The sequence below is a fragment of the Phyllostomus discolor genome, chromosome 2 (genome assembly GCF_004126475.2).
Source record: "Phyllostomus discolor isolate MPI-MPIP mPhyDis1 chromosome 2, mPhyDis1.pri.v3, whole genome shotgun sequence".
NCBI lineage: Eukaryota > Metazoa > Chordata > Mammalia > Chiroptera > Phyllostomidae > Phyllostomus > Phyllostomus discolor.
Genome location: NC_040904.2, coordinates 192,177,508 through 192,187,679, shown reverse-complemented (window position 1 = coordinate 192,187,679; position 10,172 = coordinate 192,177,508). Strand labels below are relative to the sequence as shown.

The following is a 10,172-nucleotide window of genomic DNA, read 5'->3' as shown; positions in this document are numbered from 1 at the left end:
GCCACCTCACAACTTTCATATGGCCATCAGCAGTAAATCAGCAAACAACAAGTCCTGGCGAGGATGTGGAGACAAGGGAGCCCTAGTGCACTGTTGGTGGGAATGCTCACTGGGGCACTCACTATGGAAATCAGGGCAAAATTTCCTTAAAAAACTAAACATGTTTGTTATATTTTAAAGTGTTACGAACATTGAAAGACTTAAAGTGTCATGGAGACGTGGATTCTCAGTGGACTGTTGCTTCTGATTTGATGACAGGACATTTCCCCCCTCTCTTCTGAGAGCCTTCACATCTCACTCCCAATGTTTAACAAGCACATGGTTGGAACTGAGTTTTTAGAAACACCAAACCGTATACAGTCTCCAGTTAAAATGATACTCAGACAAAAGATATAGACATTGGCCCTGGCTAGTGTGGCTCAGTTGCTTGATCACCAGGCCTGGGAACCAAAGGGTTGCCAGTTCAATTCCCAGTCACGCACATGCCCAGGTTGTAGTCTAGGTCCCCAGTAGGGGATCCATGAGAGGCAACCATACATGGATGTTTCTCTCCCTACTTTCTTCTCTCTCTAAAAATAAATAAATAAAATAAAATAAAGATTTACACATTAACTTGCTTATTTTACTCATTTTCTACTATCTCATTCACACACTCCTCTATCCCCTGAATTAATGTCTACAACAGGCCAAGAATGTGACCTTATCTAATAGACCTCTGCAAATGTAAACAAATTAAGATAAGGTCCTGCTGGTATAGAAGGGCCTTAATTAGTACATATGATATCCTATAAGAAGAGGGACATATGAACCCAGAGACAGACACACAGGATGAGCACAATGAGATGACAGAGGCAGAGACTGGAGTAAGATGTCTGGAAGCCAAGGGATGCCAAGGACTGAGGGCTCCACCCAACAGTGAGAGAAATGCATGGTGCAGAGTCTCCCCTGGATCTTCACAGAGAAGACAGTCCTCTTGACCCCTGGATTTCAGAGGTTAACCCTCCAACTGTGACAGATGAAATATTGTTGGTGCAAGCCAGAAACGTTAAAATACATGAGTAGAAGCCTCATGACCAGGGACAACAGGCAGGGAGTAGACTTCAGAGTGGGTGGGCAGGGCAGGGGAGGGAAACAGGGAAAATGGTGGGACAACTGCAATTGAACAATGATAAAAATAAAAATAATAAAAAATATAATATATCATGTCCAAAGGAATAAGTGTTGCACAAAAGCATTTTGAACAAAGTTAGAATAACTGGGAATGCCATCTGGGAAAAAAAAACTGCAATACCATTGGGTTCCACTGGGAACACAATATTCAGATGAAGACATGAAGTTGGTATCAAAACTAGTAACACTGATAAATTTGACGCTAATCACCACAGTATGCAAGTGATATGGTCTCAAGTACATTCTCCATTTTTGTAACTTGATATTTATTTCTCTTTTTGTTATTTACACTGAACATCTGTGAGGGCAGAGCATTTCAGACAGACTCTGCAATCTCTGTGATGCTGCTGTCAGAGTCACTTTGTGTCAGAGAAGCAGCTGTTGAGATGAATGGGGCTTTAACCATATACACAAAAGTCACCATTTTCCCAAGATCATTCAAAGAAGTCTGACCACTTTTTTTTTTTCATATGGGCTTTGATCAACTAATTTCCTATGCAGAATTATTCTCCTGATCATTGCCTTTGGTGATTTCTCCTCAAAAGTTTAATGATTTCTATTTGTTTCCCTATATTGACAAGAGGTACTTTAAATTTGAGAAATTATTTTTATCATTAAATGATGACCCTACTGATGTGTAAATTGATTGTGTTAAAATACAAGGACACATACCTGGCAGCATTGAAGTGATGTGAGGACCAATGTGGCTCTACAGTGTGTGTGGGTATGTCATACTCTGACCTCTGGGATTTCCATAACCCCCACAGGGGTCATCACTGCTGGGACACTACTCCCTTCTTCATGTGTGTCTATGGCTGTTATTGTAGATTACATTATTTTTTAGTGAATCTATATTTCTTCTCTCTGACCACTATGAGAAGGGTATACTTTGCAGAAAATTAGCAAGCTTGACCATGTGACTGGTTTGGTTAATAGAATGTTTATGAAAGTAACAGTTATGAGTTGAGAGCACAGGCATTAAGTAGCACATTTCTGCTAGTTCTATCTAGAGTGGCTAATCCCTGCTCTGAGAAGATCACATATCAGGTAGCCCATTGTTCATAGAACAAAACATACAAAAAAGATCTGAACTGAATCTGTGGTCTGGAGCTAAACTCATACATGCTCAGCCTACATCAACTGGAAACCAACTGAACCACAGGTGTGTGACTGAGAAAAACTGAGTAAAATTAATGCTTGTTTGTAAATGCCAATACAGCTGGGTTGTTTATAACAAACATCAGGTATTATAATCAACTCAATGCACATATCACTTGTAATTAATTTTGAATAATCACATATTACATATATGAACATAAGAAATAAATAGAGACCATAAACAAGAAATATTTAAACAGATGAATGTATACAAATTATTAATTCATTTTGCACATGATAAACAAATATAGAATCTCTCTATTTGTAACTGAATTATAGTGAAACTACCACTTAATGATGTCAAATTAATAATTTTGTTCCCACATTCTGTCAATAACTAATGTTTAATTCACATGGACATGTTATTTTTTTAAGTTTTATATTCTTAATTTTAACATTGTATTTTTTCTATCAGTGTAGGTTTCTAAGCATAATAATTAAGAATGTTTAAAGGGAAAGACAAACAATTTAATAAAACAAGGTACCTTCAAAAATAACCAAAATCCAGTAGAAGAAAATAAACAGATATATAAGAGATATCAAAGGACACTAATTATTGCCCAATGAAACTACCAGTCTCTACCAAAAAATCACTACAATCATAATGACACACTAAATAGATTCAAAAGATATTTGTGCTGGTTCTGTTGTCCAAACAAGTGGAGTATAGTCACATGGCTTTTGTTATAGAAACCTTGGGGTTGTTGCATAGTAACAGTGTGGGCCAATTAGATATTTAGTTCTCTCTGCTCCATACCTATACCTATTGTACTTTCTGAGATAATGGCAGCAGATCCTACAACCTCTTCTGTCAGCTCACTTGATGTTTTGTCAGTGAAAGGCCCTGGGAGAAAGGACCCCTCTTCCTGGTTTCATGCTGTTTTCTCTCCTTTGGCTCCAGTGCTGTGGCTGACATCTGCATTCATGCAGGAAGTTATTGTAGTATTCACCCTCCAGCAAGTTTTTGTGACTAGTCACAGCCAGAGCTCCCCTTCTGCAACCTGGGCCTGATGACCCTTTGTCGGAGAGGTCATCCTAGTTGCCAGTCACACTGTGAGATCCATCCTCACTCACATCAGCCTGCTGAGTGGGAACTGCTCTGTCCTAGAGCCATCCAGTGAACCTGTCTGCTATAGGGTTTTCTGTAATGACATGAGTCTAAACCCATTGCTGAAGAGATTGTCTTTGGGCATGTATGATTCTTCCTTTTGGTAATCTTCTTTGATTAAAACTTTGGTACATTTTGTCCCTGGCTGGCGTAGCTCAGTGGATGGAGCACGGGCTGGGAACCAAAGTGTCCCAGGTTCCATTCCCAGCCAGGGTACATGATTGGGTTGCAGGCCATAACCCCCAGCAACCACACATTGATATTTCTCTCTCTCTCTCTATCTCTCTCCCTTCCCTCTCTAAAAATAAATAAATAAAATCTTTAAAAAAAACAAACTAGTAAATTGAAAAATAAAATTTAAAAAAAATCTTTAAAAAAAGCCTTTGGTACATTTTGTAATTTTCATTTACCCCTCTCTGTAGGCTATCCCCCTAAAGTATTTAATAGTTCTTTAAATCATCCCTGGTTTCTGTCTCCTGATTCCACTGCCTTATAAACCTGTGATATGCGGATATGTTCAGTCCTCATTTTCAACATTCAAAGGCTAGGGAAAATTCCATTAAAATTGTGTGTACAATTACTCATGTTATTTTAGACTTAGAGGTAACAGTGCTGGATATGAAAATTCATAATTTATACTTGATATATTTTAACTAATAACAAGACTTTTAAATGTTTAATATGCACCTGGATATATATTTTTAAAGGTTACCATAAATGTAGATATCAAAACAATTCTATAATACCAAGGATGAAGCTTCAGATAAAGTATGGACTTTTAAGTGACCATGATGTGTCAGTACAGACTCACTCTCAGTAACAAATGTCCCCCTCTACTGAGTGATGCTGATAATGGGGATGCTCCTCATTCAGGGAACATGGGAAATGTCAGTACCTTTCTTTTATTTTTGTGGTGAAAACAGAACTGATCTCAAAATAATTCTTAAAACTTAGTTTTACAAAAATAATTGTAGCATTCTTGAAGAAACTAGAAGCGTGCTCTTTAGGGATGGTGAGAGTAACATTACACCAAACTTAGGTGAGCTAATGTGACTGGTGTTTACAAATATATGTTCTGTTATCTAGACAGGATTCAGAGCAGAAGTTGTGTGCGTCAGAATTCCAATATACACAATTCTTGTCCAACTCTGAAGTTTTTGCCAATCTGAAATGCAAAGATAATCAATCATTAATCTGAAGATACATAACTTAATATTTAAATAAACAAATATTTAAAGTAATATTTACAAAGTAAACCTGAATATTTCTTAAAATTGTTCTTAAAAGACACTTAAATATTTCTTCACATACTGGCTTACCCATTCCCATTTGTTTCTAAAGTTAATTCCTGATTTGAAAGAATGAGGGAATAATATTTAGGCATTCTAAAGAAACTTACAGTTCAGAAGACAGAGTTGTGCCAATTGTCCACACCCAAGAATTAGTATTATTTCTCTGGAACAGTCCAATCCATGGATGTAGTTCAAAAATGTTCAAAAAATTCTATGAGAAAACAAATTTTATAAGAAATTAAGTAAAATTAATTTGTGTTTATAAAAACAATCAAAGTGGCTCACAGATAGAGGGGAAGGTGACAGCTAAGTAAACTGCACAGCCCACCAACATCTGATGACATTAGTGAATAAGCAATCAACCACATCCTGCACTCCAGGAATTCTTGGTCAACCCACCCAGCTGGCCCAGCATATCCAACACCCAAAGACCACACTGCCTTGTGTGAAAAAAATTAAGAACTCTGAATCAACGTGGGACACCTCAAGATTCACCTGATTTGAGGCAACAGTTGCAGCAGAACCAGCAATATTCTAAACAACTGGCCAAAGAAACAGGTAAGTCCACAAAACAGTTCATATCTTTTCCTACCACCCTCAGTGAACAGCATGAAAGGAAAATGCAAGTTCATTCTCAGTGGCTGAATTCAGAGCATCACTGACCAACTCACCTCCAAAGATGAGCAGCTGAGAAAGAGAAAGAGTGTTTTGAATCAGTGGGGAGCCTGTGCTAGAGAATCTGGTGGAACTCCTGAGGAGAGCTCAAAGGAAGGAATCTTGTGTTCTGGTAAAGCCAAACTCACCCTCAAGCTCAAGTGCAAGATGAGGGAATTCCAGAGGATGACCTCCACCTTATTCATAAAAAGAGACTTCTCTTAGCCAACTGGAAGCTGATAATATGGATATGGATAAACTTTTCAAAAGTCTGGGAATGATAATTCATGAAAAAAAGGTGTGATCACATTAGACGCCAAGTTGAAAATGCAGGGGTGCATGTGCAAGAAGCCAACCAGCACCCATGAAGGGTGGTAGAATATCAGAAAGAGAACCCTGCATGTATGTTAGATGCACAAGACTTTTAAGAAAACTACAAATCTACAACTGTGCTACCATAGGAGGATAAACAAAAGTCTAAACCTTTATATCTTATTTTATTTATTTATTAAAGTTTCAATTTATTTAACTTTAGAGAGAGGGGAATAGAGGGAGAAAGAAAGGGAAACATCGCTGGGTTGCCTCTCCTATGCTGGATCCCGGATCAATCCTGCAACAACACAGACACGTGCCCTGACTGGGAATTGAACCAGTGACATTTCCCTTAACACAACAATGTTCAACCCACTGAGCCACACCAGTCAGGGATACCTTTATCTTTTAGATGACATATTATAATTCTTTTGCGTCTGACTTTTATTTGTATACTGAGAATTTGAATGCAGGTTTTGTTCATATTGAACAATAAGAATGATTTTGGACACTAATAAATTGGTCATAGGAAAATGCAACAATGCTATTTTCAGAGAACTTATTTTGAAAGCAACTTTTAAAGAAATTGCTTTTTTCTTTACTGTTCACATTCAATATTGTTTTGGACCTGTGTAGAGCTTCAGAGGTGACCACCCCAATGGATCTGGGGCCCATCTGACACCATGTATAATTTTTAGAATATTGTTGACTATATTCTCCATGTTGTTCTTTGCATTGCTGTGACTGATTTTATAACTGAAAATTTACAAAAGAACTTTTTCATAAAGTTTCAAAGTGCACAAGCTTTTAAGCTACTCTTAATTTTTATACATAGGTAACCATTTTTACCATTCCTCATTAAAAAAAATGGATGTATGCCAATTAACACACTTCCCTTTTTAAATCAATGATATTGTTTGTTTTGTTTCTTACTTTATTTTTATTGGTGAAAGAGAGAGAGGGCAATCAGTTGGTTCACTTAGTGTGGCATTCCTTGGGAGCTTCTTGTATGTGCATGATGGGGCATCAACCAGCACCCTGCCTGCATTCCAATGATGCTCTAACCAGCGGACCTACCAGGACTGGGTCTATATCAGTGTTGCTTTAACATTCTAATTGGAAGATAGAAAGAGAATTATATAGGTTATAGTTCGTACTTTATACTGTTCTTATATGGCAGTTTGAAAAAGGCAATGTTTTATATGCAAGCTATGAGACTTCAAATGGAATCAAATAAAATATTCAGTAACTATATCATATATTTGCAACCTAAATAAAGATGATTTTAAAAATGATAAATCAAATACAGTTATTTTTCTAGGTTAGACTGATACAATTTATAATATACTTTTATATATATTGGACACACTAAGAAAATACATCAGCATGATTGGCTGAAGGGAAAAACAACAATTTCATATCTCTGAAATTTGATCAAAGGTGAAAATAACATGAGCATTTATCACTAGAAAAAGCAGCTAGAGATTCCAGTGAAAATACAGCAACTTTGTACTCTTCATGTCTAAGACTGCTCCCATGTCTCCCCCAATCCCCATCTCAGTTCCTGAGTAAGAAGTGTAATTCTTACTGTTTGGGGAATGCTGAAACATCACTGGTGTCCCCACAGGGGAAGTCTGATGACTTTGGAAGCAGTGGTTAAACTGCCCACTTCTTTTTCAGGTCAAAGTGCTGAACTCACTAGGTTAAAAGTGGAGACGAGCTCCCTTTTTCTGGTCTGTGTCAGCTGTAAACAGGAAGGTACTGAATATGAGAGCACAGTACAAGAGGTGATATTAACTCTCTACACCTACTTGATTGGTGGGAAAAATATTTGCACTATGTAGGAGAAACAAAGATAATCTGGTAAAAAATATAAGCCAAAGTTGTTTGAATAACTGACTTTAAAATTATGAGTACTCCCTTGCAAACACACACACACACACACACACACACATACACAAGTAAAGCAAATAACAGAGGTTGGAGCCATATTGACTGAGGTATTTGAATAAATTTTTAAAGTTCATTGTCTGACAAGTAAGCTATGCCGGCCCAAGGGGAATCCCAGTAATTGAGCCTAAAAATAAAATTATAACAAGAATTTTAAAAACTGAGTAAGCACACTTCAAAAGAGATGATTCTACAGTAATAGTTTCCTGATGTTACAAAGTATAAATCTTATAAGCATGTAGAAGGATCAATGTTTATTATATTATGTTACTGAAAATGTGAACTTACCCACATTTTAAAACCATGCAAAGAAACTAAAAACAAAACTTCCATATTCAGTGGGAGAAATCACCCATACAAAATAACTTTCACTGGGATAAGATGCTGGATTTTTATACCAATATTTAATACTGGTTGTTATAAATATATATATGTACCTAAAATATATTTTAAAAACTATGTTCCAGAGGGGAGAGGAGAGGATATTTCAGGGGAATTTTAGGGGAAAAGGAGAAGGGTATGAAGGAAGAAGTAAAAAGGACACATGGATAAAACCTAGGGGTGGGTGGAAATGGGAGGCAGGAGGGGAGGGCTAGGTGGGTGGGTTGGGATGGGAGTAAAAGATAGAAAATTGTACTGCAACAAAAATTAAAACAAAAAACATTAAAAATAGAATATATTTACTATCATTGAGCTTCCTGCTAAAAAAATTTAAGAATTAAATAAATAAATAAAACACTATGTCCCAATAGCTCTATGGAAGTATGATGGCAGTGACAGACAATTAGGGAAATAAAAACTGTATCAATAAATAAAATATAATTATGAGTTGAAAAATCATTATCTGCATTACAAAATTCAATACATTTACATAAATGTTGAAATATAGAAGAAAGAATTGATGAAATAAAGATGGAGTGACAGAAATAATTAATTCCTGAAGGTAGAGAGAAAGAGATAGAAAAACTAATGTCACCTCAAAGACCTTTATAGAATTTTATCAGTTAAACTGACTTAGGTATAATTATTCCCTCTGAGCAAAAAGAAAGACAAAAGAAGAGAGAAAAACAATTTTTGAGACACAATGAATGATCATCCTCTTAAATTTTATGTTAAAATATATAGACCCATGTATATAAAGTTGTTTATGTAGAAAAGACCATCTGCTACAAACTATGCCACATCAACTAGGTAATGATGCAGGAAAGTGGGAACTTGACCTCTACCATGCAGCATCACAAACACAGCATCACAAAAATATACATCCTCAAAGTATTATAAACCTAAAAGTAAAAGTCCATCAATAAAGAAAAAAAGATAAACCATAAAGAGTAATGCAGTGAATTATCTTCATGATCTTTGTATAACTTGTGGAACATGTCCAAAATAATCACCAACATCCAAAACGAGATATTAGAGGATGGTAACGTCAATAAATCCTGGTCATTAAAATACTCCAATATGAGACGAAAAATGTAATTAACACTCAAGAAATACATTTGCATCTCACAAATTCAAAAAAGAGTCATGTGGAAAATATAACTACTTCTAAGAATGAAAATAACAAGTAACATACAAGAGAATTGGCCAAGAGACATGAATGGGCACTTCTCATTCTCACACTACAGAAATCCATAATGAATGGTGCTCTGAAAGATGTGCTCAATTGATCAGTATGAGAAAAATACCTATCAGTGTCATAATGATTCATTTATATAATGATCAGAGCTGACGGCATTAAAATTTGTGGCAGCACTAAGCTTTGGATCATGAAACTATTGGATATAATGTGTATTTGTACAACAAACTAGACAGTGCAGGGATAATTTACATACATATATATTTTTGATCCAACAATTTCATTTAATGCAAAAAGACAATACATTTTAATTACACACATACACCATTAAAACAACTATATTTATAAATTATTATTATACTATTATAAATATACCATTTATAGTATATCAATTTATATATTGTATGTATTATTACATATAAATTATTTTAAATAGGACATATTTGGAAAAAAGACATACACAAAGATTTTTATTAAATAGTTACTCCCAGAAACTACATATTAAAAATATCTCTATTCTGAGTAGAATAGATTATGGAATGCCAGGTATATACACTAGAGTAGTGAAAATTAACAAACTTCAGGTACATTCAATAATATGGATTAATTGAAAAAATACCATGAGTGAGTTAATGGAGACATGTAAAATGCATAATGAATGATTCCCATTACATAAAATTCAAAATAAAGCGAAAATAATTTGTGATATAAAATCTCAGAACAGTGGTTAAGTGAGGAGAGAGGAGAAGTCATGAGAGATTGCACAGGAGCGGGTTGGCAACACCTACTTCATGACCAATGTCAGTCTGTAACATGCGCAATCACATCTATAGTCTCCATGATGCATGGTACAATGAAGTAGCAAACTTTACTTTAGGAAAAAACATTATAGAAGCCTGATTATCTATGAAAATCAAGAAAACTGCGATGTTATTGAGTCACACAATAA

At 35.6% G+C, this 10,172-nt stretch overlaps 1 pseudogene; it reads left to right on the top strand.

Moving 5' to 3' along the window:
- Nucleotides 1-5,180: 5,180 nt before the first annotated feature.
- On the top strand, nucleotides 5,181-5,810 carry LOC114489346 (annotated as a pseudogene).
- The last annotated feature ends 4,362 nt before the right edge of the window (nucleotides 5,811-10,172 follow it).